This window comes from Crinia signifera, chromosome 1, assembly GCF_055691185.1.
Source record: "Crinia signifera chromosome 1, ASM5569118v1, whole genome shotgun sequence".
Lineage (NCBI taxonomy): Eukaryota > Metazoa > Chordata > Amphibia > Anura > Myobatrachidae > Crinia > Crinia signifera.
The window spans coordinates 18,894,192-18,918,564 of NC_139217.1; the positions used below are offsets into that span (position 1 = coordinate 18,894,192).

The 24,373-nt window shown below is 46.0% G+C and overlaps 1 long non-coding RNA gene across 1 annotated transcript; it reads left to right on the plus strand.

Moving 5' to 3' along the window:
* The first annotated feature begins 663 nt into the window (after nucleotides 1-663).
* LOC146025602 (uncharacterized) lies at nucleotides 664-24,373 on the plus strand. The gene is made up of 3 exons (XR_014454248.1): nucleotides 664-754; nucleotides 22,149-22,267; nucleotides 23,954-24,373. It is a non-coding gene; the product is annotated as an uncharacterized LOC146025602 (long non-coding RNA).

Genomic DNA, 24,373 nt, shown 5'->3' on the forward strand with positions numbered 1-24,373 from the left:
GCGTTCTCTGAGTTATTGTCATTATCAACACTGCCGGTCAGGTTGGAGTCAGTGAGTCATTTTAATTAACCCTTGGAAGTTAATTGATTGTTTATTGTGTCAAAACTAAGTTGCTTGATTGTTTACCGTGTCAACACTAAGTTGATTGTTTACTGTGTCAACTATTGTGACTTACCCTTGTACTACTGCTCAGTTGAGGGGGTCGGTGGCCAGAGGTTGCCCTTGCCCCAAGAATAAACCTGAGTTACTTTACCAAACGGTGTCCCTTTCATTGAAGTGCAATCTCCTGCCCAACGGACCGTGGGAAGTCGGAAGAACCTGAAGTACCTCGAAGACACAAGGTAAGAGGGGAAACCCCCTTCGCACTCCGATCACCACACCATCTGCCCCCCAGGCCGCTCTGGCAGGTGTGCTGCGGGCCGCGGCGGTGTTCGCCGCCGCCTTACCGTTTTTTGCACTGCTGGCGGCCATGTTCCTGTGGACTTTTAAAAGATGTCTGTGGCCACAAGAACATGGCTGCCGGCCTCCACGGCTACGTGGAGGAGGGCCCGGCCGCCTGTCACTGTGCACACACAGACAGGAAGCAAGTCTGTCTGTGCATTGAGAGGAGAGCTAGCAGCCAAGGCTTCACTGAGGCTGGCCCCGCCCACCACAGGCTCCGTGTGTCAGCCCTGCTCTCACAGCTCCTCTCCTCTGCCTGGGCTGTGCAGTGTGCTGACTTCCTGCATGTCCCTGGAAGGAAGAACACAGGCATGTGAGTGCTGCGGGTACTGAGGGAATGGGGCCTGTGTATAATGTGTGTAATTGATGTATTGTGTGTGTACTCACTGGTTGTAATATGGGGGGGGTCTCTGTATAATTTACTTTTGTGTTGTGTGCAATGTGCTGTGTGTATTGAGTATAATATGAGGGGGGGTCTGTGTATAAGTTACCAGTGTGCAATGTGCTGTGTGTATGGAGTATAATATGAGGGGGGGTGTCTGTGTATAAGTTACTAGTGTGCAATGTGCTGTGTGTATGGAGTATAATATGAGGGGGGGTCTGTGTATAAGTTACCAGTGTGCAATGTGCTGTGTGTATGGAGTATAATATGGGGGGGGGGGGGTCTGTGTATAAGTTACTAGTGTGCAATGTGCTGTGTGTATGGAGTATAATATGAGGGGGGGTGTCTGTGTATAATTTACTAGTGTGCAATGTGCTGTGTGTATGGAGTATAATATGAGGGGGGGGAGGGGTGTCTGTGTATAAGTTACTAGTGTGCAATGTGCTGTGTGTATGGAGTATAATATAGGGGGGGTCTGTGTATAAGTTACTAGTGTGCAATGTGCTGTGTGTATGGAGTATAATATGAGGGGGGGGGGGTGTCTGTGTATAAGTTACTAGTGTGCAATGTGCTGTGTGTATGGAGTATAATATAGGGGGGGTCTGTGTATAAGTTACTAGTGTGCAATGTGCTGTGTGTAATGTGGGGCTGTGTATGGAGTATAATATGAGGGGGGGTGTCTGTGTATAAGTTACTAGTGTGTAATGTGGGGCTGTGTATGGAGTATAATATGAGGGGGGGGGGGTGTCTGTGTATAAGTTACTAGTGTGCAATGTGCTGTGTGTATGGAGTATAATATGAGGGGGGGTGTCTGTGTATAAGTTACTAGTGTGCAATGTGCTGTGTGTATGGAGTATAATATGAGGGGGGGTGTCTGTGTATAATTTACTAGTGTGCAATGTGCTGTGTGTATGGAGTATAATATGAGGGGGGGGAGGGGTGTCTGTGTATAAGTTACTAGTGTGCAATGTGCTGTGTGTATGGAGTATAATATGAGGGGGGGGGGGGGTCTGTGTATAAGTTACTAGTGTGCAATGTGCTGTGTGTATGGAGTATAATATGAGGGGGGGGGGTGTCTGTGTATAAGTTACTAGTGTGCAATGTGCTGTGTGTATGGAGTATAATATAGGGGGGGTCTGTGTATAAGTTACTAGTGTGCAATGTGCTGTGTGTAATGTGGGGCTGTGTATGGAGTATAATATGAGGGGGGGTGTCTGTGTATAAGTTACTAGTGTGTAATGTGGGGCTGTGTATGGAGTATAATATGAGGGGGGGGGGGTGTCTGTGTATAAGTTACTAGTGTGCAATGTGCTGTGTGTATGGAGTATAATATGAGGGGGGGGGGTTCTGTGTATAAGTTACTAGTGTGCAATGTGCTGTGTGTATGGAGTATAATATAGGGGGGGTCTGTGTATAAGTTACTAGTGTGCAATGTGCTGTGTGTATGGAGTATAATATGAGGGGGGGGGGTGTCTGTGTATAAGTTACTAGTGTGCAATGTGCTGTGTGTATGGAGTATAATATAGGGGGGGTCTGTGTATAAGTTACTAGTGTGCAATGTGCTGTGTGTATGGAGTATAATATGAGGGGGGGGGTGTCTGTGTATAAGTTACTAGTGTGCAATGTGCTGTGTGTATGGAGTATAATATAGGGGGGGTCTGTGTATAAGTTACTAGTGTGCAATGTGCTGTGTGCAATGTGCTGTGTGTATGGAGTATAATATGAGGGGGGGGTGTCTGTGTATAAGTTACTAGTGTGCAATGTGCTGTGTGGAATATGGGGCTGTGGATAATGTACTATGTTGTGTGTGTGTGAATGTACTGGGTGCAATATGGGGGGTTGTATATTGTATTATGTGCTGTGTGTGTACTGGGTATTATAATGTACTATGGTGTTGTGTAATATGGGGGGCAAACTTGCCTCCCACTTTTAGCCCAAGTTCCCCGATGCTCTGCAAATTGAAAGGAAATTGGCTTGAAAGGAAGGCTGGTAGTCCCGTGGGAACAAAGAGCATGTGGCCTCGCCCTAAGTAGTGTGTAAACCCGCCCCAACCAGCACATCACCCCGCCCCAAGTGGTGTGTCTGTTACCATGCTTACATACAGCCCTATCTTGCTCACATCCCCCTCCCCCATCCACGGCACCCCTGCCCCCCCCTCCCTCACAGGTACCCCTCTCCTACTAACTTTTTCCTCACATGACCCCATCCATAGCACCCCTTGCCACCTTCCCACCCACACATGTACTCCTCTCCTGCTCACTTTCCTCATATCCCCCTTTCCCCATGGCACTGGGGTTAGAGCTGCTGATTCGACTATTGTAGATAGTACATTCTTCATTGCTGTCTCCTGTCCCTGGGCATGACTCTGGCATGAGCGCGACCTGACTGCTGACGTCTGACATCGGCAGATCCAGATCCCCACGGTCACCTCCATACTGCCTGGTTAGTCCTCTCTGCTACAGCTGCTTTCCAATACCTCTCTCTCTCTCTCTCTCTCTCTCTCTCTCTTCACTGACACCTTCTGTCTCACCGCTTCTCTCTACTCCTGACACTCTATCTATCTATATGGAAAAAAACTGGAGGAGGCGCACACCATAAGCATATATGTTATAGCACTTTACTAAAACTAAAAAGCTCACGTACATTTCAGTTTATTTACATCGGCAACTAGGCGGGCACAAGTCAGCGCCCGCCTGGTTGCCGATGTACCATATGCTGGTGGCGGAACTGCTATGTTCATATTTTTAAACTGAAATGTACGTGAGCTTTTAAGTTTTAGTAAAGTGCTATAACACATATGCTTACGGTGTGCGCCTCCTCCATATTTTTTTCCATGTGATTTTGCTATTATATATTTTATTATATATATATATATATATATATATATATATATATATATATATATGTATATATAACCTTTTATCTCTTTCCCCTCTCTATCCCAGACACTCTCTCTTTCTTACTGCCTCTCTCTATCACCGACACGTCTATCTCAACCCCTTTCCTCTATCCCTGACACCCTCTCTCAGCCCTTTCTGTCTCATCTCTCTCACCCCCTACTCTCGTCCCTTTTTCATCCCCTCTCTATCCCCTTCACCTTCTCACACTCACCCCTCCTCTCATCCCTGAGACTCTCTCTCTATTCCCTCCCTCCCTCTTGTTCAATCTCCCATCTCTCTATCCCTGACACCCTCTCTTTCTCACCCCCTTCTCTCTCTTACCCCTCTATTCGTTACACCTTCTCTCACTCTCTCTCTGTCTATCTATCTATCTATCTATCTATCTATCTATCTATCTATCTATCTATCTATCTGTGACACCCCTCACTCCCTCTATCTATCCCTGACATTCTCTCACCTCCTTTCTTTCTTCTCTCTCTCACAGCCCCTCTCTCTATCTATGACACCTTCTCTCTTATCGCCCATCTCTCTATCCCTGAGTCTCTCTCTCTATTCCCTCCATCTCTCTCTCTCTTTCAATCTCCCATCTCTCTATCCCTGACACCCTCTCTTTCTCACCCCCTTCTCTCTCTTACCCCTCTATCCGTTACACATTCTCTCACTCTCTCTCTGTCTATCTATCTATCTATCTATCTATCTATCTATCTATCTATCTATCTATCTATCTATCTATCTATCTGTGACACCTCTCACTCCCTCTATCTATCCCTGACATTCTCTCACCTCCTTTCTTTCTTCTCTCTCTCACAGCCCCTCTCTCTATCCATGACACCTTCTCTCTTATCGCCCCTCTCTCTATCCCTGAGTCTCTCTCTCTATTCCCTCCCTCTCTCTCTTTCAATCTCCCATCTCTCTATCCATGACACCCTCTCTCTCTCACCCCTTCTCTCTCTTACCCCTCTATCCGTTACACCTTCTCTCACTCTCTATCTATCTATCTATCTATCTATCTATCTATCTATCTATCTATCTATCTATCTATCTATCTATCTATCTGACACCTCTCACTCCCTCTCTCTATCCCTGACATTCTATCACCTCCTTTCTTTCTTGCCTCTCATAGCCCCATCCATGACATCTTCTCTCTTATCCCCCCCTCTCTCTATCCCTAACATCATCTGTCACCCCCTTTTTCTCATGCCCTCTCTTTCTCTCACACCCTCTATCACCGCATTTCTCTCTTCCCTCTCTCTTTCATCCCATCTATCTCATCTCCGCAACTCTCTATCCTGGGCACTCTCTCTCACCCCCTCTTTATCTTTGACACTTTCTCACTCTTTCTGTCATTCCCTCACTTTTCCTTACAGCCAAATTATTTCTATCTATCTGTTACACACCAGGACACTCTCATTCTCCTCCTTGCATTTCCTCAATTTACCTGCCCCATCCCTGACATTCTCTCTCTCTCTCACACACACACACACACACACACACACACACACACACTTTCTCTCTTTCACTTCTCTCTCTTTGTCCTGGATTCTTTCTTCACTTTTATTCTAATAGGGTGGGACCTGCAGAGGAAATGTCTTGTTTACAAGCCATCCACTCGCACTGTCACCGCCACAGAAGTGCTAGCACACTTAGGGAAAGCTGTACCAAGGCATTATGCCATGACACCACAGGCTGCTCCCTCTGTATAATAATAATGCCATGACACCACAGGCTGCTCCCCCTGTATAATAATTTGTGTCATGGCATTACTATTGTTATATTATACAGCGGGAGGTGTCATTGCATTATTATTATACAGCGGGAGCAGCCTGTTATGTCATTGCATTATTATTATACAGAGGGAGCAGCCTGTGCTGTCATGGCAATTGTCATGATTATTATACAGGGGGAGCAGCCTGTGATGTTATGGCAATTGGCATGATTATTATACAAGGGGAGCAGCCTGAGGTGTCCTATTTTTTAATGCAAGTGAGCAGCCTGTGGTGTCCTGTTCTTTACGCAAGAGAACAGCCTGTGGTGTCCAGTTCTTTATTTATGCAGGAGAGCAGCCTGTGGTGTCCAGTTCTTTATTTATGCAGGAGAGCAGCCTGTGGTGTCCAGTTCTTTATTTATGCAGGAGAGCATCCTGTGGTGTCCAGTTCTATATTTATGCAAGGGAGAAGCCCGTGCTGTCCTGTTTATTTATGAAGAGGAGCAGCCTGTGGTGTTCTGTTCTTTATTTATGGAGGAGAGCAGCCTGTGGTGTCCAGTTCTTTATTTATGCAGGAGAGCAGCCTGTGGTGTCCAGTTAGGCTAGGCCAGGGGGTAGTGTCACTAGCCCCCCTGCATCATAAATTAGGCTGGCTGCCGGAGACTGTCCGCGTGGCAGCTGCGGCCACTCTCGCTGCCATAGGTGAGCAGCTCCGCCTCCTTCAGCTGCTCAGCTGTTTAAGGAGGCGGAGCTGACCAGCTATGACAGTAAGAGCATCCAGAAGCATCCGCAGCCAGCTGTAAGCATGGCAGGGGGGTGGAGTGGTGTGTTCAAAAGCTCTCCACTGGCTACTCTGAGTTTGTGTGTGCCAGTGCCTGGCTTCCCCTGATCCTTGTGCGGGTAGCAGCCTGCGGTGTCCTGTTATTATACAGGGGGAGCAGCTTGTGGTGTCCTGTTTTTATACAGGGGGAGAAGCCTGTGGTGTCGTTATATTTTTAACAAAAACCTCCATTTTAATGATGCGCTGTTACTTATGGGCCAGTGCTCTTGACTTGCCCCCCTGGCTAAAAGTTGCCAGCCAGCCCCTGCCTATACCTGCCCCATTTGTTCCCATAGAACTGTACATGTTCTTTTTTTTTCTAACTATGAGGGTTATTCTGGTTGATTCGCAAGACTGAAAATTCACATCCTTGCGAGTCCACCAATCCCTGCCTTGCAAATGGTGGCTTGGCTGCCACCCATTTGCAGCGTGCGTTTGGATGCCCTGGTTGCGAATTGATGTTTTACATAAACTGTTACGATCCAGGGAGTAACGGAGGTACCAGAACGTCTCCCAGACTGTATGGTGGTGCTGCCTCTAACCTCACTCTATAATGTGATGATCCGGGGAGTAACGGAGGTACCAGAACGTCTCCCAGACTGTATGGTGGTGCTGCCTCTAACCTCACTCTATAATGTGATGATCCGGGGAGTAACGGAGGTACCAGAACGTCTCCCAGACTGTATGGTGGTGCTGCCTCTAACCTCACTCTATAATGTGATGATCCGGGGAGTAACGGAGGTACCAGAACGTCTCCCAGACTGTATGGTGGTGCTGCCTCTAAACTCACTCTATTGGACCTCCAAGACAGGTGGTCGTGGACTGATGGATGCTAGGCTTTGCCTGTAGCCGCCATGGCTGAAAGGGCGAGTTAAGCCCGCCCAAGCTCCGGTGCAGTCAGGTGTTAGGTGGTGACAAGCCCACGACGACCGTCAAGGATGGTCCAAGAGGACAACCTAATTAAACTAATAAAAGACAGAATGTGACTTTGTCCCAATATGGGACACTGTCACTTTAAGAAGCGCATTCTAGCCCGGATTAAACAGTATTGAACACAGAATATAGTGAAATACTTTGGTGTATTTATTTTAAAAAGTTATACATATGAATGGATGAAATGCACTTCACTATAACAATAATGAATAAAATCCACATACACAACAAACAACATAGAACATATAATATATAGTGCTGGCTGTTTGAATTCGAGGCAATTTTAGCAGGCTTGGAAATATGGCATACTGTTTATTCCTTAGTGGTAATTTGTATTCCATTTATAGTTACCAGTCCTTCATACAGTCTGTGGTCTCCAACAGCGATTAAAGGTGTATGAGCCTCCTTGTACAGGTATAATTCTGTGGGTGGCACGTTTCTCTCCTCCTTTAACAGTGATGTGACTGGAAGAAATGCTGTCCACTATATGGATAACCCGGCTGGTGATGCCTGAAAGGAATAGTGTCTGTTTGAAACAGACCGATTACGGTAGAAACGCGTTGGTGAGCAGCTGGAGACTGGAGTTCTGAGAGGAGACAGCCACCGGACACAGGGGAGAAGTGCCGAGGGAGACGTCTGCAACCTCGGGCGGCTTAGCAAAATCATTAGCCGGGGAGAGAGCATATACCAGCAGTGGAGCATCGTGGCATATAAACATCCTTGCCACGACTCTGCCAGACTGTGAGTGCAGGCATATTCTGACAGGAGGGAGCACACCTACCAGCGATTTGTGCACCTAGCTCCAGGCTCTCTTCTGTTTTTCCCTTACCACCAGGAAAACCAAACAAGCACAGGGAAAACCCAAAGGCTAACCACAGTGGCAGTGTGGCGCCTAAGGGAAGAGTACCAGTGTGGGAAAATCCAGCTTAAGATCAGTGGATTTAAAAGGTGAAAAATCACATCCCCCAAGAGGTCCGGTGAGCTGTAAATTTTTTCCTTACAAAGATTTTTTTCCGATGTTTTTTTTTTCATGTGTTTTTTAAATAAATACACCAAAGTATTTCACTATATTCTGTGTTCAATACTGTTTAATCCGGGCTAGACTGCGCTTCTTAAAGTGACAGCGTCCCATATTGGGACAAAGTCACTTTCTGTCTTTTCTTAGTATTTTTAAGAGGCCACACATCCTCTTTTTAAAGCGGCAGTATATATTAATTTCAATTGTGATCCAAATCACCAGGTAGAATACATCCAGCGCTCTTAGGTGTCCCTAGGGACACTCCACCCATCCTTTTAATTAAACTAATAACCACAGGACTAAAGGACCTACCGAAGCACAAATCCCTATTGATATGCAAGTACACAAGAATGGATAATGTAACACAGGTATAATGGAACAGGGATACAATAAATATGGCGACTCTGTCGCAACCAAAAACCAAGGTACCCCGTCGCAAATTATAACATAAATCCTGCAACCTTGTTGCAACCAAAAACCAAACGACCTCGTCGCAAACGATAATGTAAAGTGAGCGACCTCGTCGCAACCAAATTCCAAGCGACCTCGTCGCAAATGGCAGAGCGGTGTAATACACAACTCTAAGGGGAAACACCCCTAAATAAACAAAGAAAGAATGATGCCCAACCTCCACTAGGGCAATGCAAGTCGGACAGTAAGACGTGTCCTCCAAACTACTCACGACACCAGAAGGCGGAGGGGAGATGGTATTCCCAAGGTATCCACGTGGAAGACACCAAACAGACCAAACAGGTAGCAGCCTGTAAGTCTCTGCAACAATTCTGCTGAGGGCACAGAATCACTATCACCGGCATCTGTCTTCCTGTGAGGGCTCCTTAAAAGGAGTCCCTCACCAATCATTGCGGATGGTGCAGCCCTGCCCTCATAATGATACATTGAGGGCGGCTGTGTGAAACTTATCTGCGGTGTCCTGGCTGCTTAGCAACAGGCAGGACGCACCGCCCAGAGCCTAGTGGTTGCCTAGCAACCGGCCGGGAGTTCCTGTGAACTCCCGTAAACTGCTAAGCAACCCTATCTGTCCAGTGCACAGAAGCCACAGTGCCCCGCGTCCGCCCACCTGTCAGCCCGTCACGGAATGCCGGGGGACCTCCACACCCAGGTACTGGACGCCGGGGACCCCGTGCTGTCAATGGATCTGCACCAATACGTGTACTCACGGGTCCCTGGGTCCTAACATAAACATCCATTCGCAGCCTGCGGGTTAACACCCACATCATTCAATGATGATGTGGAACGTGTTAAGAGCAACCTTAGCTCTGTGTGCAGATCTGTCAGCTGCCCGCCTCCCGCACTTGCGCCATTTTCTCTTCAGCATGAAAACGCCCAACATCCTCATGGCTGCCCCACACCCCACCACCACGCTCCCTCCATCCATAAGGATGCACCCAGCGACCAGTTTGATCGCCGTGGAGGCCTGCACCCAGCACAGGCGCATGCGCAAAGCAGAAACATCGGCCCTGTGTGAACACACGTGGGCCTGCGATCGGACCTGAGTAAGGTCCTATGTCCACCTACTGTAATTGTCCCTACATGCCACCAAGAGGGTGTTTTACTGTTCATCCAAAGCTCTTCAACCATAACACTGACCATCCTTACTCTTTTTTTTGTCCAATATAAATTATTATTAAGAGTTTTGTTCCATTACATACGGAAGGGGAGCAGGATACAGAATAAAGGAGAAGGAAGGGGGGGGGGTTGGGGGGTACAATCCAACATACAACAGCTTATACATATCAAACTATAAGTGCAGGCACATACAATAATTACACTGAGAATACAGATAAGAGCAATATCAATACAAGGATTAGGTTGGCGATAAATTGGAGTAGGTTAAGTGGGTTCTACATTATATTAGGCCATGTCAAATATTAGAGACGCCCCTTCAGGTGTAGCAGCATACTCCCTCCAACAGGATCAGGTCACTAGGGGAGAGGAGGGTTCGGATGAGGAGGGTAATCCCATTGTTTCCATTTGGAACGAATGGTGGAGTTTCCTGACTATTTTGCTAAGAGGGGGGGGGGGGGTTCCACTCTTGTGCTATTTTTGCCTGAGTGGCTATGAACAAATGGCCTAAGACGTAACATTTGGCCGGTGGGACAGCTGGAGGGTAGAGGTACAACAGCGCAGGGAGGGGGGCCCTCTCGATCAAAGCTCCTCCCCCCACAGTTGATCTCGCCACATTCTCTCCAGCATAAGTCAGAAGTTGAGGGCCAGATTTTGTGCAGTTTGGCAGGGGTGAAGTATAGATCTTGTAGGAGTTTGAAGTGCATTTCAAGATGGTTACTACATTTAGATATTCTATGTGAAGCTAGATAATTTCTTTCCCATTGATATTGGGAAAAGGAGCACTCTAGTGCGCCTTCCCATTTGATTTGAGTAGTGGATTTATCCTCCACGGTGTCCTGCCTCTCTGAATACCAAAAGCTTATTGATCCTATTGAGTTACCGAGGGTTCTTTTTGTAAGTATTCTAGGGGGAGGTAGCAGAATTGGTCCTGAAGATCTCACCACACTTCTTGGCCAATGGGCAATCCGGCCATAGATGAAGAGTTCCTTATCAGGTAGGGTGAATTAATCCTGAAGGGAGCAAAAGGGAGTGATGAAAACTCCATCTATCAAGGTAGCGATAGTGTCAATGCCGCATGTTATCCAGGTAGAGAGGTTCATATTTGGTAATAATTTTGATAGGGCATGTAGAGAGAGGTTGCGAGAGGGGAGGGAGACTATTTTGGTAGATATAACTAGAGTGTCCCATGCAAATAAGGAGTCGGATATAGCCCGAGTAGTAGTGTGTGCTGGGGGCCTCTGTTGGGCAGGGGTCCAGAGTAGATCTAATAGGGGTGTCCGGGAAAATAGTTGACTCTCCAAGTCCACCCACTGTTTTTTGCCTTTAGGTAAGGACCAATCATTTATTTGGTCCACTAAACATGCATGTTGGTATTTCTTTAAGTCTGGGACCTCGAGACCTCCATGTTTTCGTAGTCTCGTCAATCTCTTATATGCAATGCGAGGGCGTTTTTTCATCCAAATATATTTCAAGATTATAGAGTGGATTTGGTTAATGATTTTCTGTGGGACTAAGTACGGTATTGCTCGAAAGAGGTACATCAGTCTCGGCAATATTGACATTTTAAAAGCTGCGATTCGCCCCAGCCAAGATATTTCTAAACTGAACCAAGCCTTCAATAATGCATCTATTTGAGAAATCAGGGGGTTGAAATTAATTTCAGAAACTGTGGCTAAAGAGTTGGGAATGTTGACTCCAAGATATACTATGTAATCCCTCTTCCAGTTGTATTTATAGTGTTGTTTAAAAGAGGAGATTTTCTCCATGCTCAGGTTGAACGGCAAAGCTTCTGTCTTTGTCGTATTGAGTTTATAAAAAGAAGCTGCACTAAAATGGTCAAGTATGTCATGGAGGGTGGGTAGGGAGGAGTCAGGCTTTGTCGCCAGGAGAAGGATGTCATCGGCAAACATGCTGATCTTATGGAGAGACGTGCCTACTCTAATTCTCAGAAAAGCTAAGGAGTGTCGTATTGCCATAGCTAGGGGTTCAATAGCTAATTCATACATAATAGGAGACTTGTCTAGTTCCTTTGGAGATTTTAAAGGGGGATGATGTAAAGCTATTACTAAACACTATACACAAATGGGGATTTCCAACCAACAGGCGCAAAATGAATTGTAGTCTCTGAATCTTCCTATGTTCTCATCAGAGGTTTCTCGACCATGTGGGGAAAATTCAGAAGAGAGGAAGGTGGTTAGGTCTGACCATCCCAAGGGTGAAACAAGATAGCACAATGGATATTTTGTGAAAAGATGGTTGGGCGTACCCTACTTACGGTAGGTAGGGCAGCGTAAAAGCACGTAGCAGTTTCTTTTTTTCTCCAGTGACTCCCTTTCACGATGTAATCCTCAATTTTCGTCAATGAACGTGATAAGGAAAGAAGGTACAATATATAGGTTTACACTCCTTTGACTGTATGTCACAATAAATTTATCAACACCCTGTGACTTGATTTATCGGTAGACTGGAAAGGTGCTTGGACCGTACCTTACTCACCAACAGTATAAGCAAGGTACACATATAAAGGTTTCTTTTACTCAGAGAAATTATTCTTCCATATGAAGACCAATATTGGCGTACCCCAACTCACTTGAAGAGATGTATCTTTATCCACGTAGCATGTTCTTTATTTGGTGGGGCTCGACTTCAATCAATGGACCATATTTCTCTCCCAATGGTATAGTGAGAATATAACAAAAAATTGTGTCAGATAGATAGTAATAAAACCTCCTTATATTAGAGGTAAAGGTAAGTGATTGGGTGTTTTTATATTAGCGTGACCAGAAGGTACTCATGTCGTACCATAACTCTCACGTGATTGTGCAAATAAACATTCATAAAGGTTTCTTTCTGTAGAAAAGGGGTTCCCACCACCGTAACTTCACTTGTGCTTTGAAAAGATGGGGAGGTATATACCAAGGGAAAATGGTGTCCCCGGAAAAGCTATATCAGCGTACCCAACTCACAATTGTGTGGGCGTTTCACCACCCATAAAGGTATCTTTGCTCCTTAGAATAATCAGGGTCTCTGATGCCAATATCTGATTCCAAAGTATTCCAGAAAAAAGGTCTCTTTAAAATGATTTATTGTACAATAGCAAAACAGTAAAAATCCTTCATCCCAACAATGAGAGGATCCCAGAAAAACATCCAGAGGACTCTCCACAATAAGTCCCAAGGAAGCCCAAAGACAGCAAAAGCCATCTGGCCCAGGGGCTTTTGCTCGGGGTAGGGATTTAATTACCTGTAGAATTTCCTCCTCGGACCATTCTGCATTGAGGGCGACTAGATCTTCTGAAGACACCTTGGGAAAGGGTAATTCTTCCAGGAAGGAAGTGATTAATACGGGGGTGGGATGGGGGGTGACAGGATCCGAATTAAGGTTGTACAGGTTTTTGTAAAATTTTGCAAATGCTGCAGCTATATCAGGGGGGGTTAAGAGTCTTTTCCCATCTTGAGTCTGAATAAATTTAATTCTATTCCTAGTTTGGCAAAGCCAGAGTTTACGGGCTAGGAATTTACCTGCTTTGTTACCTAGGGAATAAAATTTCTGTTGGAGTTTTGAGTATGCATATTTCATTTGATCTAAAAAGAGTTTTTGGAGTTGATTCCGAATTGATACTATTTCTCGCTTCAATGCTCGGGAGGGGTGAGATCTATTAAGGGACTCTGCTTGGAGTAGCCGCAGCTCCATATCTTCCTGCATTTTTACCGTTGCTTCTTCATACTAGCTCCAGTTTGGATAAAAACACCTCTAATAACTGCCTTTAGGGTGCACCAGTGGGTAGGGACTGATGTATCAGACGGGTGGTTAAATTCTAGGTATGAAGAGATCATTTTTGAAATAGCTATTGAGGCATCGGGGGAGTCTAGGATGTAATCCGGGAGTCTCCAAGTTTTGGGGAAACAGTGGGGTTGGGTAGAGTGCCATGTCCAGGTCACTGCCGCATTGTCAGACCATGACATGGGTACAATAGCTGATTTGGAAGTGTGTTGTAGGGACCATTTATCTGCCAATATTAAGTCAATACGGGAGTACGAGTTGTGTGCATATGAAAAAAATGTGTAGTCTCTAACTGAAGGTAAAGGGGTGCGCCATACACCATACAGGTCAAACTATGTTAATAAACGACTCAGATGGGGTGAAGGATGGGTATTTGGGAGTGACCCGGACTGGGCATTGGATTTATAAAGTTTCGCATCTAGGACCTGGTTGAAGTCCCCCCTAATAACTACTCTTCCTTTTTGAACCCGATGTATCGTTTCCATGAGTTTCCGTAGGAATGACATTTGATTAGTATTTGGGGTGTAAAGTGAGACGAGGGTAACATCAATGTCATCTAATTTACCCACCAAAATCAAATATCTCCCATCTTTATCTGAGTTTTGGGATATTGCTTCAAACTGGACAGAGCTATGGAAAAGAAGCGCTACCCCATTTCTCTTGACTGGGCCGTTCGCAAAGTAACCTACAGGATAGCTGGAATCATAGAATTTAGGGGGAGCAGAGGCCAGGAAGTGTGTTTCCTGGAGGGCAATGACTTTGGCGCGTTCTGTGTGGAATGTTTCCAGGGCTTGGCGTCTTTTGTTAGGGGAGTTTAAGCCATTGACATTTAATGAAAGAAATGTAACCATTGGGGAGGAGAAACCAGACTGGCTTTGACCTGAGATTTCTTATATTGATGTTGGACTATAGGACTGAAAGGGGACATTGGGCAGAAAAGAAAAAGGGTGAGGGTGGGGTGACAGAAAAGGCCCTGCATACAGGGCCACAGCGTTTGTCACAAGAAAAGGGTTGTGACAAAACCATATCCATTGGGGGGAAGGCCTCCAATGGGTCTCACAGTTATTAATAACACTTTTAGAACTAAACTATTAACGGTGTCAAACAAATGGGTGTAATGACTATACTCTAATCCCTCGGATTGGAGCGAGGAATTGTAACAAAATTGCAATAGTACGATTCATTTTCTGATAATCATAAAATATAACATACATAGGCAAATTTACGATGAAGTAAATAGTTAAACTACAGAGTGAACGGGTACCATCCCTGATGTAGGGCATATGCCCAAACCAACGGGAGGGCATCTGGCCCGCAATTAACCGCCAAAAAGGGGTATAATGCTAGGCAATACAAAAAGAGAATATTATACAACCTAATTGGAGGTCTTGCAGTCACTTCGGCGACTCTTGGGCCGGAGCCGTGGCTTTGGGTTGAGAAATCTGAATGTTCCATTCTTCAAGCAAATTTAAGCCAGACTCAAAGGATGAAATTATGTACGATTAGGACTCATATCTGACGATTAACTTGTAAGGGAATCCCCATCTGTACAGGATGTCGTTATCTCTAAGAGCTGTGGTAATTGGCCAGAAGGAACGGGTGAACTGGGAGAGGTCAGGGTATATTTGTAAACCTCCCAATGTATCTGAAGCTTCTGCTCTCCTAGCCATCTTGAGGATTTCCTCCTTGATATGGAAGAAATTAACGCGAAGGAGGACATCTCTCGAATAAGCAGATGAGTAGCCGCTGCGGGGTTTTGGTAAGCGGTGAACTCGGTCAATAATCAAGTCTTGTGTAGAGGCTGATGGTAGGAGTTTCCAAAATAGATTGGAGACATAATCTTTCAGTTCTGGTGGGGTCACTGAGTCGGGGACACCCCTTATCTTGAGATTACCTTTTCACGGAGGGAAGTCACTTCAGTTTGCAACTCCACGTGGGAAGAAAGAAGGTCATTGTGGGAGGATACAAACTGCTCCATGTTATCTTCCAGGTGCTCCATACGGGAGCTGATGCCCACCAGGTCCGTCCGAAGGGACTGGATAGACGAATCCAGGCCTGTGAGGATATCTGTACGAAAGGCTGTGAACATTTTAAGCATTGTGTGGGTTGACAGGGGGGCCTGAGGGTCGATGTCCAACCCCAGGTCAGCTTGTGGTGTGTGGGCTGGAGATTGTGATAAAGTTGTAGGAGTGGAGGGATGCGTCTGGTTGGCCGAAGGAGTTTTACGCCCTGTAGCTAAAACTTTAGGGAAGTGTAAGGGGACGGATACTTTGGGCATCTTGCTTCCCCGTTTAGACGGCATTACAACAGCATATGATATCCAGAAAGGCAAGTGTCATGTAGAGGGGATCGAAAGTGAAAGGCCCTTGGGCTGGAGGAGCTATCATAAGTAATGGTGAGGGCCACAGAGACAGTCGAGGTTATCAACCCATGTGGTGGGAAAGATTGGTTATGGTGCGAGACCCATCAGGTGGGATTACTGGCGGCCCATTGAAGGGAGGGGACTTCACATCATCATAGCTCCCTGTCTAAATAGTACCTGACCAGTGGATTAGACCATTCAAGCAGTACTAGATAGGTGTGGAGTGTGGTCCAACAGCCGTGCGACGTAGGATTCAACTGCTGGCTTCTGGCTGGCGGCCCGCTGGGGTAGACGGCGTGGAGGGCAAGGGATGCTGGGTATCGGGGAAGACAGGCATCCAAGCCTGGGTGAAAGCAGAAGCTGCTGTGGGCACCAGATGGGCTGACAGAAAAGGCTCAGAAGCTGTGTATTTTTTTTGTTTGTTTTTATTAATGGGGGGTATGGATACAAAGCGCTGATGGTGAGGAAGGGGGAAGGGTAAGGCAAACGTAATGGAATAGTAGAGAAGGAAAAGGAAAGAAAGAAAAAAGAATTTAAGGGTAAAAAAATAAAAATAAAAAATAATAACTAAGTAAAAATAAATAAAGGGTAAATAAATAAACAAATAAAAATGAAAATGATACAGAATAAAAATAATAAAGAATAAATAAAATTAATTAAACTAAAATGCAATAGTATGTTTACACTCTTTTGAGTATTGTGAGTTGGCCTGGACCGGGTTGCAGCAATGTTTTTCTCCTTGAAAGTCTATTAGTCCGTTGTGGGTACAAACAGCACTGGGGGAGCATTACACTAACTGACCCTTACTTGCTGGGGAGGTGTAGTGGTAAGCGATCCTGTTCTGCCTCTGTGGCTCTCCTCTCTCCACACTTGCGGTGACTTCCAGTTTTTCGGCTCCGTGCTTCCAGTCGCGGCTGTCCTCGTAGCCAACGCGTTTCGAGCTGGGCTCTTATTCATGGGCTCTTACTCACAGCTGTAGGGTGAGGAGAAAGCAGCACCTGCCTTCCCAGTGTGGCGATCGCAGTGCAGGTGAGGTCAGCCGGGTATTCGGAGGCAGGCTGAAGCAGCAGGGATTCTGCGGCAGCCTCACAGAATGAGCGCCCGCTGAATCATCCTCCTGGAACTCAACAGCGGACACCTGCAGAAATGTAGGCGCCGGGTCCGGAGCGCGAGTAGGCCACAACCTGCAGGGACGTCGGGAGCGTCCCCTGGCTCCACAATACCAACTCACAGGCTCAGGACACTGAAGTGAGTTTGGGTGGGTGTATTTGGGCATAGGATAGGGCTCAAGGGAGCGGTATTTGGGTAGAGCTCTCCCCAGGCACGTCCACCTCGCCAGATGTCCAAGCCACACCCCATTGACCATCCTTACTCTTAATGTTAGCAACCTTAGTTCCCACACCAGATGTGGCACGGACATCCAATAGTTGTCTAGACACAAACCTGACATTAGTATGTTACAGGAAACACATCATAAACCCCCATCTATGTCATGTAAGCAATACCCTCATGTATTATTCCTCTATGTCTGCAAAACCTAGGGTTAGAGCTATCATGGTCCATTACAAACTTCCCATCCTTACTTATGATTGGGTTTCTGATGACCATGGCAGTTTTATTACCATTGTTTCTATAATCCATCTTCCATTATAATGGCTCCTGTGTATGCCCCATATGTGCAGCAGGGTCCGTAGTATTCAACCTTATATGATTGCTTAGCTCAATTTCCTGCTGTCTCACCCTCATAGGAGGCAGTTTTACCTTACATTCTACATAATATTTATATTCCATAAACAAAAAACCTTACGGTTTCACATGTTCCATTAAGGCTTCTTATACATGATCTGGCATTTCAGAAACATGCTGTAACTCTTCCACTCAAACTCCAAAAAGCAATGAAATTCCAATCAATAATGGACGTGTTCCTTACGCAATACATATATGGTACGCCATCACAGCCTGTGGGTAAGTGCAGATTCACACAATGGTGGAACTGCTAAATCACAGATTTGTGTGCTCATTGGAATACACACATGCAGTCTATGCAACTGAAGGTCTGAGCAGTTATGTGGTGCACTCATCATAATAAGTAGCCGCAATCATCTAACACGGTCTATCCCACTGAGTTACACAAACTATCCTACTGGGGTCTAACTTCTTTTGCACTCACTACCTATATCCATTTTATTTACAATTCACATGCAGTTACCACAAACATCTTTCATAATTGCAAAAACTATAATAATCCAACTACTATGCATCTTCACTTTGGCCCTTATTCTAGTTCACTCTTTCGGATGCGCGTTCGTTCGGAAATGACCGAACGCAACGCATATCGGATCTTCAAAGAATACACGCCTACATGTCATCCGCATCCGTTTGGACGGACTTTCAAAGAAGAGGGAGTGTCTTCGGACTGCATCTACAAAAAAATTAGGCAAGAATGTCGGTCAGGTCCTGGACATCCTGCGCCAACATCAGGAGGTGCTCTTTCATCCTTGCAAGTGTCCCTCAGACGGCCTCATGGACTTGTCTCTGGTAACTCAGAGACATGTTAAAGGGGGTTCAACATTACTATTGATATTCATGTATACATTTTGTATTGTGATACATAAAATCTGTCAAAATGACCTACAGCATCAAAAAATCAAACATACACACAGTTACTTAGGCTACTGCTTTCCACATTAAACTAACTACGATGATGGTGACACACACACAGTTGTTTAATGTATTAAATCTGTTGCTTATACAAGAAATTAACAATGTATTAAAGGCCACCTACAAACTTGACAAGCCTTACCAGTCAGTGTCACGACCACCATGGCTGCTACCCATGCCAGTAGCACACGCAGGGGGGGTTTCCGAGTACCCAGAACCCCCCCCAGGAATCTAAGGGCCACTGTCTGAAAGTTGAGGGTCCCCTCTTTCCAAGAGTAGAAGAATTTTAAAAATCGGACCTTGGGAACCGGAGATATCTGACTTCAAAACAGTGGTCCCCATCCAAGCCTGTTAATTGCTGTTCCCAGTCAGATATTTCAGGTTCTGTCTGACGTAGAGTTTTTCTGAGGATATATTCCAAAATCTGTGACTCTCCCCCTTTGAAGGACACTAGAATCTTGTCTCTACTGTTCCCAGAACCAGATATATTAGCCTTCAAGCAGCTGGTTACTGCTCCAGCTCCACACACCTGGTATGTAGTTTTATATACTCCTTGGCAGATTGCTCTGCCTCCTGAACTCTGATCCCCTCGTCCCAACACCATTTGGTAGGTGGGATTCTCTAGTTTTTAATTCCATTAAAATCTAAGAAATCTATTTCCGGGAACTGGAGATATCTGCAGTCAAGCAAGTTGTCCTCCCACCAGAAAATTATGAATAATAAGCCCACTCCACTATACACCCCTCCTCTGCATATTAAACATCCTCTACCACACTGGAAGTTATGTATCAGGGCCCCTTCATTCAGCCCAATGCCCCCTTCTCCCACCATCTGTGCAGTAAAGGGGTAATTAGTGGAAATTACTGATCCAGGCCCTACATGCTGAGCGGTTGATATAATACCCCCTACCACCCGCGGGACATCAAAAAAAATATACTGGGTCACCTAAGTGTCCATCTCCGTACTTTGCTCCGCACCTCTGGAAACCCCCTTCTGAAAATCCTGCGTTTGCCCCTGCATGCCCCCCATACTATGGTTACCTCTGGGATCCCTAATAGGGCAGTACGGGATGCAGTTAAAATCCCGGCGGTCGGGATCCCGGCGTTCAGAATCCCGACGCCGGAATCCCGACCGCCGAAATACCGACACATTCTCCCTCCTGGGGTGTCCACGACACCCCTGGAGGGAGAATAAATTAGCGTGCCGAGCGTAGCGAGGCACCGGGCCCGCTGCGTGGCGAGCGCAGCGAGCCCGCAAGGAGGGGGGGGGGGCGATCCACGTCCCCCCCTTGTCGGCATTTCGGCTGTCGGGATTCCGGCGTCGGGATTCTGAACGCCGGGATCCCGACCGCCGGGATTCAATACTGAATCCGGCAGTACATGCTCTGGTGCTTACCTCCGTTTGCAGTCCCCAGGTTGCTGGGCTGTGTACTGTCACGCTGTCACTTGCTGTTGATAGTGATAACGTGCACGCTGGTGACATATGGGTACTGCTCGGCGTGGGGCCTGAGGCTCCATGATGCTTTGTGCCTGTTTGGGCCTTGCTGGACACACAGCCTGGAGTATGCTGCACATGCTTCCTGCAGGCTGGGAACTGTCGCCGCCCCTAGGCGGCAGCCATCTGGTTTCTCCAATGGGACTGCACTGCCAATCAGCTCCAACCAATTGCAGTGCAGCCCTCCTGATAAATACTGACTGACTAGGTCTAGGAATACAATGATGTCCTTCCCTAGACATCTGACTCCCTCCTGCTGATAGTGCTGCTGCCTGCCAGGTATCTCCAAGAGGAATCCTTCTGCTTGCCTGCTGTACTTGACCATCCACCTGCAGGACCCTGCTGCAACCTCTACGGTCGGGACAAGGTTAGCCCCCCAAAGGGGATCACCCTTTTCCTCACTTGACTGTCACTTCACCTGCAACCCTCCTGGTCACAGCCATTCAGGCCTGCTATTATTCCTTCCGGATTCCAATCGTCCAATCATCCAATCATCCAATCGTCCAATCATCCAATCGTCCAATCATCCAATCTTTCATTCAATTCTTCAATCATCAATCCAATCATCTTTCCAAGTATATTCTTGATACTTGTTTCCTATCTGGGCGCCCGTCGTGGTGATCGCGGGTACATTTATGTCTGGCCGCGACGCGACCGACGCGATGCCCGTGATTTCCCATTGAAACCCATGTTAAACATGGAAATCACGTCGGTCACGGCGCGGCTGGCCATAAATGTGCCCGCGACGCGATGCACCCGATTTCCCATAGGAATCAATGTTAAATGGCCCGACCGACGCGATTTTACTGTTAAATGCCTCAATGGACCCGATGTGGCCATAGGAATCAATGTTAAATGGGCTACAGAGCCCAAATAGGCACAATTAACCCTTAAATGTCCCCCCAAATTTTTAACGCCACTCCACGATCCACGCCAACCCGAAGCGTGGCGAGCGGCGGCGGTACGCGTCCTCCGACCTTTTCATGCCCTACTATCCACTAGGGCGTGGAGTTGAGAATAGAATAGTGTGGCGAGCGCAGCGAGCCACCGAGCCCGAAGCGTGGCGAGCGCAGCGAGCCCCGCGAGGGGACGCGGATACCTTCACAGGTAAACGCGTCCCCTCGCGGGCTTCACAGGTGTCCGTGGCCACGCGGACACCTGTGAAGTCCGCGAAGGGACGCGTTTACCTGTGAAGGTATCCGCGTCCCCTCGCGGGGCTCGCTGTGCTCGCTACGCTTCGGGCTCGGTGGCTCGCTGCGCTCGCCACACTATTCTATTCTCACTCCACGCCCTAGTGGATAGTAGGGCATGAAAAGGTCGGAGGACGCGTACCGCCGCCCCTCGCGGGCTCGCTGCGCTCGCCACGCTTCGGGTTCACGTTGATGGCGGGGTGGCGTCAACTACTTTTGGGGGGACATTTTTATGTTCAGGGGTGTTTTTGCCCCATTTCCTATTGTTCCCTATGATAATTTGGGGAAATTGATCTATTTAACATTGTTTCCTATGGTAAATCGCGGTCATCGCGGGTAAATTGAGGCATTTAACATTGTTCTCGCGGGCATCGCGTCTGGCACATCGCACCCGATTTTTTATCGGCCGCGATGCCCGCGATGGCCCCGATTTTACCCCCGATGCCCGCGATTAAAATCGTGGGCGCACAGATAGGAAACAAGTACCATATTCTTCAGTTCGATTAATCAAGTTTACGTTTATTATCCAATCTACACTTCAAGCCATCTTCAGATATCAACCTCGTCTCCCTGAAGCGGAGACGGGCAGGGAGACGCTGCCCAGCCGCCGTGATACTTGCACATACTGGGAACATCATATATTTATGAGCAAGTTGTGAACGGATTTGCAGCTGGCCATCAATCATTAATATTTTTGCAAGGCAATCGCAGACTTATATGGGCCGAGTTTCCTATCTGTCTGGGCGATGACTATCTGATTGCATGACTTTGCAAATTTCCCAGCAGCAATCTGAATCAGCCCATTATTCAGTGGTATCAGCTGGTCAGTGTAACTGTCACTAATTGTATTTGTATCTATTTTATGTCACAAGGTTCCCCAATCTCGGTGCAATGAGAAATGTGTTCCAGGATATAGGAAAACTCCTACAGATCCACACCTGCTGCTACACCTGTGCTCTATGTTCTGAGGGAGAATTATCCAATGTCACAGGTACACATCTCTTATAGTTACCACCAGCTTGGTTGTAAGTGGGATGCTGTAGTTAATGTGTTTTAATTGAACATGCATGTAAATTACTGAAAAGCCACAAATGCAAATTACCCCATGGTTTATGTGTGTAGAGGCATAGGACCAGTTAAGAAACATGGCATAAAATGAGAGTGGAGGAGGGCCATGTGCAGCCTCCTCCATTTGGGCCCCCTCCTCTCTCGCGGCAGCTGCCACAGTGCTGCACAAGTGTACAGCACAGTAGAGTCTGAGCACTAGAGGTGATTACAGAAATGCTGCTGCCTTTATTGTGAGGGTCAATTGTAAAAAAAAATTGGTGTACAGTGTGTGCACATTGCACCCATTATAAATAAGCCACTGCCTAAAATGTATTGGCTTTGTATTTGGCATTTCTGGAAGATAAATGGGAAGACGCATCTAATAGGAATGTTGTTGGTATGTCAGAAGAGTTTTTGTGGACTTTTTTGGTGAACAGTTTGTGAGTGGTTTGATGTAAATTTTAGTTTATTCTCCAAATTTCATCCGGTTACAAATCACCTCTAGCTTGTCCATGTAAATGCAGCCTGTTGCCTGAATGGGTGGTCTGTGCAGCCTTACCCATCACATAAATAGGCCATAACCTTGTGTCTGGCTGCCCAGCTGCAGTGAGTCCATGTACAGTTCCAGGAGGCTTGTCCTTTTCAGATCGTTAAGTTGATTTATCCAGTGTATTTTGACTGAAGCTGCCAGGCAAAATAAAAAATCTAAATGTATTCCATGTTTCCATACTCACACCTCTGGTCCTTATTCAATGCTTGGTTCCATAAAGTCCTCCAACTATGATGAGGCAAATAAAACCGATTCTGGACTCAAAAATTTCTTGAGGCACAATACAATTTCTCTTTTTTTTCTTTGCATTATGTGCTCTTTGGGTCCTAGTTTTTCTAACTACCATCCTGTCTGCCACTGCCATTCCTAGATAAGGCACGTGTTTGTGCTGCCCACTTGTGTCACTTAGCATAGTCATGCAGCTAGTGTAACTATTGACTGAAATGAGTGGAAATTAATGTTATTGAGGTTAATAAAAGTGTAGGAGCAAAAAAAAATCTGCCATTTTTATGCTTTTTAAAAAAAAAAAATCCAGACCCAAAACCCAAAACCTCGAAGGGCGGTTTTGGCAAATCACATTAGAACCCAAAAATCCAAGGAAATCCAGAACCATCACTCAATACCCAAAAAGTGGCCGGGGCACATCCCTACTGTAAGTCAAACACAGAAAATGTAAAACATCATGACACACCTGTGTTTTTGCAAGAACAACCCTTTTCTTCCCAAAATGGCCTCTTCCTAAATGATTGGCGCTTTAAAAAAAACTGGAGAATTCTTACCACTAGTTGTTGCCACAAATAGTATTTGCAATAGTCTTCAATGATGATTTAAAATCAATTGAAGAATTGTTGTCAGAATTGATATTACTACATTTATTTCTTCAAAACCTTTTATCTTTCCAATGGTTTAGCTAAGAAATGAAACATAGAGTATATTTGATAACAAAAAAAGACTCACAAACACTTTCAACAAGCTTAAACTAATATGGATAATAAATAAATATGCTGGGTTGTATTGATTAATATAGAAACACATGACTGAAACAAATATTTTTTTATTTCCGTTTTTTTAAATTTACAGACAGTGACTTCTGCCATAGGTGTCTTGATGAAGAATGGCCGGATGAGAGAAAAGTCAGATGTGTTCCCAAAAAGTACGACTTTCTGTCCTATGAAAACGATAATTTCGTTTTAATTTTTACAGTCACAGCTTTATCTTTATCTGCCATAACATTATTTATACTCAGGAACTTTATTTATTACTGGGACACCCCAAATGTGAAAGCCAATAATCGTACTGTAAGCTTCATTCTCCTGGTCTCCATCTTGCTGAGCTTCCTCTCTGTGTTCTTGTTCCTCGGCCGACCGGTGGATATAACCTGCAGGCTGAGGCAGACGTCATTTGGGATCTTCTTCTCCACAGCTGTCTCTTCTGTACTGACCAAAACTGTCAATGTCTGCATTGCTTTCAAAGCCACCAAGCCTGGCAGTCCCTGGAGGA